Consider the following 9,354-nt stretch of genomic DNA (forward strand, 5'->3'; position numbering starts at 1 on the left):
AGGACGTAACCAAAATTTATTATATTTTATTATTGTAATCTTTTGAAATAATTAATCATTCAAAATAATATTATAAAAAGAATTTTAAGTTTCAACATTATTTTCACAATTTACCTGCAATTGATAAGTCTGAATTTTTTATTTTTTTATTTTTTTTGGATAACGACTATTCTAATTAATGGCATTGCTAAATGAGATAAGGATACCTACATAACTACATTCTATTATTGTGATCCATAAATAGGCTCAGCAGGATCACGTGGAGCCGTGGAGGTCCTGTTGTTATCGTCTTAATTACTTGATTGTTTGCATTGATAATGATTGAATGTATCTAAGCAGCAAAGGGGATTGCGATTGATAAAATACTAGTAGCAAAAAAAAAAAAAATAATAAAATAAAATAAAATAAAATAAAAGCTAAGAAGTCAATGACCTAGCCGTGGATAGAGACGTGATTCGTTGAAATTTGCTGTAGATTTGAAACTAATCGGGACAGTGACTTTTCATATATATTGTCTTATAATAGCCTGAGATGTTATTTTGTATGTATTTTGGCATTGTACTTAACATTTTGCCCAATTTAATTGTTATATCAATGAAGAGATAATTTATTAATAAGTCATGAACTTGATCATAATTTTTCTCAAATAAGTTCAGAAGAAAAAATCTTAGTTTCCATCAACATTGGGTAGAGACCTTAAATCGTGAGTGACCTTAAGAGAGGATAATTTTAAGAGTATTGCTATAAATTAAACTTTTATCTCATCACTATTCCACACTACTCACATGGACTAATTCCATACTCCAACGTTTTAATTATCTCCCTTTCATCCTGCAACATTTGGTGTATAAAAATAAGGTTTTTTAGTTGCAGCACAAATCTGATTTGATTTTATTATAATCAATTACAACCAATCCTGAAATAAAATCGAACAAATACCTGCATAAAGAGTGATGTACATACGACAAGATGATGAACCAACAGACTAATAAGTTAACATGAAATGGAAAAATACAATAAAAAAAGAAGAAATAAAATCGACAAGAGACTGATCAATTAATATGAGACGACAAACAATTAACTCTATAGAAAGATATGTATCATATGATAATAAATCAACAAAAGACTGACCAGTTAATAGGAGGCAAACAGTTAGCTGTATAGAAAGATATGTATGATAGGATAATAAATCAACAATGGACTCATCAGTTAATATGAGAGAAACAAATATCTGTATAGAAAGATATGTATCATAGGATAAATCAATTCAATACGAGAAATTGATGGCATGTTTTATTTATTTATTTTTAATAACAATGCTTCTTCATTTATTCATCTCATAAAAATAAGGACATAAATTTTCTTCAAACCAGTCTAGAGGAAATATCCTCCAACCAATTTAAAACAGTGCCAAGTGTCTATAAACATTTAAAACGCACATTAAATTCTTAAGTATTAATTGCAGTTTATTAACTTAGACTAATGTTTTAAATATTTATAGATACTTTGCACTATTTTAAATGAGTTGGGGAATATTTCCTGCAAATCAGTTTGAAAGAAATTTCTGTCTTAAAAAATAAAGCATGTTGCTTTGACAAGAATATCATAAATATAATGAGAAACTTATTCCGTCAAAATTTGAGCTATACTTTGTTTAACTCTTTGAATGTCTCTATTCCAATTAGTTTCTAGATTTGCAGCATATTTCAATGAATCATGTCTTTGGCCACTGCTCGATCCATCACAACTTTCTCAAATAGACAATAATTTTCTAGCTTTTTTTATCTTCGCTACAAATGCATTTATAGTACATTCCTAGCTTTTAGAGGTGTACAATAATTATTATTGGGAAAATTACAGTTTACCTCCTCAAAGTTGATAGCGTTTTTCAATTCGAACATCAAAGTTTCAATTTTTGCAATCCACCCCCACAAAGTTCCAATTTTTTTCAATTCGACCAATATTATCCCAAAATTCCTATATTGCCCCTGATTTTTATTTTTATTTTTATTTTTTTATGAAAAAGAAAACAAATTTGTGGGTGCAAAAATGGCCAGATGGGCAAAGGGTGGCTACGACCACCCCGATTTTTTTTAAAAAAAATTTTTTATGAAAAATAAAAAAATAAAAATTAGGGGCAATATGGGAAGTTTTGGATACAATTGGTTAAATTGCAAAAATTTGAAACTTTGGGGGGGTGGATTGCAAAAATTGAAACTTTGGTGTTCGAATTGAAAAACGTTATCAACTTTTGGGAGGGTAAACTGTAATTTTCCCATTATTATTTGACTATACTTAATCTAAATCACTGAAACTAAAAGGAATCATACGAAAGGCAATGGATGTTTAGTTTTGTGTCCATGCACGTAATTAGCCCTAGGTTTAGTATCTATCTCTTCCATTGCACTAACAACTAAGGTCCCTTGTTTTATGGTCCACACAAAAATTGACGGGTCAGAATAAAAAAAAGGTGTCTCACAGTAGGTCAAGAAATTGATCCCACCAAGCTATCTTCTTAGCCAGTTATTACTTTTATCTAAAATAAACAAGCAAAACATTAAAAAAAACCCTTGCATCTCAAATGCAAAATACATTTTTGTTGCATTCACAACTACATGTAGCGCACACTATTCACACATTCATCTCATTAATATACTATTTCTCTATCTACATCTCTATTTTCCCAAAATTTTCTTCTACTATTACTCTTCCATGTCTCTTTTTTCCTAAAATTTGCTCACACTATTTCTCTCTACATCTCTTTTTCTTCCCAAAAAGTTGAAAAATAGGATCTTTATAAAAAATACAATCCTTATAAAAAAAATAAAATTAAATGCTATATAAAAAAAAAAAAAAAAAAAAAAAAAGATAATCGGATGTATGATGCCTTTTAAAACTCATTAGTAAAGCTAGACAAAGTAAGTTTTGATTAGTCATTTTTCATAAAAATATACATCAACCAATTTGAATGCTCTTAAACCATGAACTTACATCTATTTTACTCTGCCTTTTTTACTTTGCTCCACTTTGTTTGGATTTTAGAAATCCCCAAATACTTATATCTAACCTTTAGACAATATTTGATTTGTACAGTTTACTTAATCTTAAAATGTGAAACGAGGACCACTAATTGGCCAGTTATATATTTATTTTTTCCTCGCCCTCTGGTCGTCAAACTATAGACATTTTGCTTTGTTATCCAAGTACACACAGACTGATCAACTGGATCACATAGAGGGCAGTACCCATATAATTTATGGTTTTTTTTTGGGGGGGAAACATTATAATTTCGGGTTGTTAAGAGGTGTTGTTATAATTTTGAACTGACTTGACTGTTTGCATATATTGTGATCATATGAAGGGCCAGTTTGGGTCTTTGAGGCGTTTTTATCTGTATGCATACTCCATTCATTAATTTAGTAGGTACATGCTTCTGATCATATGACACCTGGCACTTAATCAATCATACATACATACATACATCCTTCCTGATCATGCATGACTTGATACGTGACGTCATTCTCCAACGAAAGCACTTCAATTCTTACGTATTGTAGGTGGAAGAAAGTTTATTGTACGTTTATTTATTTAATTGTTGTTGGTAAAATATATATAATTAAAAAATAAAATAAAATAAAAAAATAAAATAAAAAAAGAAGAAGAAGAAGGTATCCAACTGTGTTAGTGAGAAAGAAGAAGTCCTATTTTTTATCAATTAAGGATGCCATGTTTCAAACGTCCAGAGTTACGGATAAATATTATTTAGGAAAATAAATCTTCAAATTATTCATTCAATACTCAATTGTAAGTAGCCGAAGGGTTAGTTACCTGACTATCTCCTCCATTATACAATTAACAACTGTCGGGTCAGAAGAAAAGAAAGTGTATTCACTCGTCAAGAAATTGATAATGTTTATTATATATGGTGGGATTGATTCTCAGCAAAAAAACTAAATCACAATATGACATGCAATATATTAAGTTAATTAATTTTCTACTTTCAATTTGTGTAAATTTGGTTAAACGTATAAATTAATGCGTTATTAATTGACGTAAATGAGATTTTTTTCTGTATGTAGAGGCGGACCATTAAGGATGAATCATATTAATTTCCTGTTTTCTTTCTTCTTCTATTTTCCTTTCACTTTGAGTATCATTTTAAATTTTATCACTCCACTTACCCCAAAATCAGTATTAAAACAAAAATTCAAATATATAATATTGGAATTGTTGAGAGGGTGCTATTATCGTCTGACCTGGCTGCTTGCATTGTTCAATCTTCTCTTGCGATCCACACACGGACTCAACGGTACATTTATTATGTTGCATCAGTTTTTGGTTGAGGTGTTATTATCGTCTGACATGCACACATGACTGTTTGCATACTAAATTCCTTTTTGTAATGGATTATTGTTTACTAATATGTATATTAAATTATTTTGATTGATTCTCATGGTGTATTTTCTACTTAATATACCTCGATAGAAAACTCAGTTAGCGATGTATAACATGATAATAAATCAGCTATAGACTTATAAGTTAATGTGAGACGGACAAATACCTATTTAGAGAGCGATGTATGAGAGGATAATTAATCAACAATAGACCCATAAGTTTGAAAGAAATGATAATAGTGGAAGAATAGAAGAGACATAAAAATTTTATGTGGTCCGGTCTATTGATAAGTTTGCAATACTAATTGCTCTATTTATAGAACTTATCTATAAACAAATATGAAACAAACAAATAGCTGTATAGAAAGATATGTATGATAGGATAATAAATCAAGAAGAGATTGATCAGTTAATATGAGACAAACAAATAGCTGTATAGAAAAATATGTATGATAGGATAATCAAATCACGGAGAATAGAAAGATAAATTGAACCTTACGTATTGGAGACCCTTAATAAATTAATTCGAGTATGAGAAATAATGGATGGCATATAGATTGTACTAGCTAGTTTTAGAGGTGCACAACAATTATTATTTTACCATACTCAATCCAAATCACAAAAACTAAAAGAAATCATGAGAAAAGCAATGGGAATGAGCTATATGGTGGTTCAGGATGAAAATTCACTTTTATTTTTGTTTTGAGAAATAATATTTATAAATGTCATAAAATTCAAACTTGTACAATGACGGATATATAGTCAAGGAAAAAGTCGACGATCAAAGATTTTTTTTTTCCTTGGCGGTCAGAAATAGATCGCCAAGGAAAAAGTCGACGATCAAAGATTTTTTTTTTTTTTTTTTTTCACATTCTCTCCCTCCCATGACCATCTTGTCGGTAGGTGAAATTGAGAGTTCCTGTGGGGGCCTGCCGACCACCTGCCTTGCCAAATTGCCAATTGCCATCCTCGGATTCATGATCTTAACCCTAGCATTTTTCTAACAACAAATATGGCCAAGATTTACCCAATGCCACGTGTCCTAGATCTTGACTGCCACGTCGACAAAATCAGAGACAAATTGTAATTGGGTGCAGAAGTCCCCATACACATTTCACGTGTTGCCGACCTGATTGTCTGTCTTTCATTTCTTCTTCGTTGGGTAGGGACGTGGGCACCCACCTGATTATGGTAAATTATTATTTTACCATACTCCGTCATTTTAGGTCAATGACGGATAGGCCGCAGCAGAAGGCCATGGTGGTAACGTTGACAGCGATGGTAGGCAACGAGGGCATAGGGACAGATCTACCTAAGTTAAAAAGAAAAAAACATTTTAGGGGGTTGAGAGGGGGCAAATCGAACCCCTTATAGCTCCTCCCCAAAGCACTTAAAGCATGTTTGAGACTGTATTTTTGAAATATAAATTTTATGTCAAAAATAGTTGTTTTGGCAAAACTTCATTTTTTATTTTAAGATTCTGTCAAAAGTATGTTTTACCCATTTTTAGAGTAAAAAAGTCGAAGAAGTACTTTTAGAGTTTTTTACCAAACAGTCCAGCTTTTTGTTTTGCACAACTTTTTGGATATTAAAAATACTTTTCAACCTTCTTTAACGCAATCTCAAACATGTTTTTGCCCATCATCTAATCCTAAATAAGCTCTTACCCATCTCGTGAGGTCAGTCATTTTATTTTAAATATATTGTGAAGCTTAATTGAAATGTAATACAATTTTCTCGATTAAAAAAAAAAAATGAAACACGTGATTGTTTGCAATTTGCATAATATATTTTCGTTTTGTATTTATTATTCTAATCTTATATACATCACTTGACAGCCAACAATGGGACAGGATTTCCTAGTTTTTAGGATCGGAGTTTAAAGACCTTGCTGTTCTTCATGTGGATTCTAGCTAGCTAGCAACTTGAAATGCTTAATTACAATTGTACTGGCTTTCACACATGATTTAGGCTCTATGCTTAAATTAATCTTAAAATATTAGTGCATGTGATCACATGCGTTCATACTTCAAATTTTGGAAAGCAAAAATGTCAATGCAACGATAGACTTAGAAGTAAGGTGAGATCGATTCAAATCTACCATCCTAGGATGATCCGCATGCAAGACGACAAAAAAGACAGCGGATTAGAAAACAAAAATGATTCCAGACTTCACTTCAAAGTCAATGCGATGGATAAAGTTTTTTATTCTATTTATTTATGTTTCTCGTCAAATAATGTTGAAGATTGTTTTATAAATCTGGTGAACATTGTAGCCAAACGCTCCAGCAAGATTTAGCATCAAAAACTTCGTTTCTTTTGACTGCTCAGCAGACTCTGAAGCTCGATTAATTTGCAACGGCTACCTAGAAAGGCTAGAATTTTAGTAGTAAGTGTTGTCAATCTCCTACGATAAATCTTCAGCATAATAGTTGTTCTCTCTTCACGCCAATAGCAATTTCTCTTACTCATGACTTTTTTTTTTTTTTTTTTTTTTTTTCCAATTCATAATATATATATATATATATAAGCTTGGTGTTTCTGTTTGTGCTGCTTCCTACTTCATATATACTAATTTACTTCTTCACAAATTTCATTAATGAAACTTTATGAAAAAAGAAATATAATTTGATTAATCCGAAAAAAAAAAAAAAAAATTGATGATTTGTTGTGAGGGATGGCTAATTAGTGCAGTGCGAACGTCCTGCTAAATTCGCTAACAAATCAGGCAGAAAATCACCTACTAAGTAACTACAACTGGGATCTTCATTATCTCTGATCAGTTTACATTGTGTAAATTGTGGAAGGAAATTTGATAAGCATAATAAGCAAGAAAAATGAAAAAGTTATGCAGTATCTTTATTCAAAATCATTTCTCTCTCTCTCTCTCTGGTCTGTAATTAACTAGTGAATCAATACATAACATATCTCAAGGTGTTCGTATGTCAATTTTTCCTACAAATATAAATACTTTTGTTGTTATAAATATATATCTCGCTAATTCAAACACCAAGCACATGGGCCTTCAATTTTGGAGATCTTTGATATTTTAACACAACCATAATCTTAAGTTATTTCCAAATGAAACAACTTATTTATGTTACTAGAGATGACACTTAATTAGTTTTTGAAGTCACTCTTCCTCTGCTCATCTATTTAAATATTCTATACATATACACAAAACCATATTAACTATGTATTGATGATTTCTTTTCTATCTGTTTTATTTCTTACAAAAGAAGAGAAAAAGTCCAAGCGGGTGCTGTCAAGTGTCAAGTAAAGAGCCTCAAGAAAGAAGACAGAAGTCAAAGGTGACCGCAAGGAGTGAGATATTTCCAAAAAATGAGTAGTCCTCAAGGAGCTTCTAGTATTGGAGAAGGTGACTGTCAAGAAGTACCAGATGATCACGTTGTAACAATAGATGAATTTGATGCTAGTGAGTGCTCTCTCTTTCTTTGTTGTCCATATGCAGTTACATAGACGTGTGATTAACAAAAAATAAAAATAAAAAAAGTTTCCGATTAATATCTTAGAGAGCAGTGTTATGAGAATTCCCTTTTTTTTTTTTATGCTGAATTGTGAATTTGGCTAAAATGATCTGTTAAGCATTTCTATATAGGCTGTTCTTGGAGCAGTTTTCCGGTTGGGTGAACCACCAGTCAAAGATATCAAGAGTTATCGCAGAGAACAAAAGTCTTTAATTGTTAGGGGGTGCTATTTATAATTTTATTGAGGCTAAATGTAGTCGTTGGAGTCTTGATCCCCAGGCTCCTTTAATCATGGGATCGACGATTTGGTGTGGGAATACGTTCCTGAAAGATCGTATCTGATTTGATCCCCGAGTCTTTCAGGATTCGTGCATGATCGGATGATCGGATCCCAAATATGGCGAGCTCGCTGATTGCGGCGCAGTATGCTCAAGTTGCTGGACCCGAGCGTGGGTCTTGTTCGGATTTGGGCTTTTTGGTTCGAGATGGGCTATGGATCTTAGTGGGCTAGACCTCCCTGCTGGCCCAATTCCCAACATAGGCCGAGAGAGACCCCTAAAAGAAATAGAAAGAATGACGCACACTGACACAGTACACACACACAAAAGAAGAAGAAAATTTTCATTTGTTGCGTTATTAGATATTTTATCTTCCTTCTTCTTAATTAGTATCTAAATGGTATGATTTATCACCAAAATCCTGTAATTCATATGTTTGTTGCTTCAAAATTTACAGGGACAAAAAGATTTCATTATCTTGGCACTTCTGTTCGCCTCTATCAAGCTACCTTAAAAGGTGATTGGAGAGTTGCTAAGGCTCTATATGAGAAATATCCAGATGTATTTCGTCATCCCATAACAGAATGGAATGAGATACCTCTTCACATCGCAATCGCATCAAAACACACAGCTTTTGCAAAAGAAATGGTCAAATGCATGACTCCGGATGACATAGCATTGCCAGACAACAATGGAAACACAGCCCTTATGCTTGTTGCTGAATTTGGAATCGTGTCAACTGCGAAGGAGCTGGTGGAAATTAACAAGGATCTGCCATTAATCCGTGGCAGTGGTGGAAGCACACCACTTCAGGTGGCCGCTTTGAACGGACGTAGAAGGATGGTGTCGTATCTATACGAAGTGACTCATTTTGAAGATTTGGAACCTATGGAACGCATTGATATCCTTGTTGCCACTATTTCTACTGATACGTATGGTATGTCCTACATCGATCTAAAATATAATTGGGAGTTTGAGAAATTAATTTTCAATGTGTTCTACTTATTGAAGTTTCAATTGAACATAAAATGTCTATCATGAGAATTTTACAAAACTGATCATGTTGTTGCATAACTTTGGCAATGACTCTTAGAAAGTTTTTTTTTTTTTTTTGGGGGACGGAGTGGTTTCTATTGCAATCTACTGACCATACAATGATTTTTGAACTAACCTTTTGAAAATAATCAAATCAAA

This window comes from Corylus avellana, chromosome ca2 (genome assembly GCF_901000735.1).
Source record: "Corylus avellana chromosome ca2, CavTom2PMs-1.0".
Lineage (NCBI taxonomy): Eukaryota > Viridiplantae > Streptophyta > Magnoliopsida > Fagales > Betulaceae > Corylus > Corylus avellana.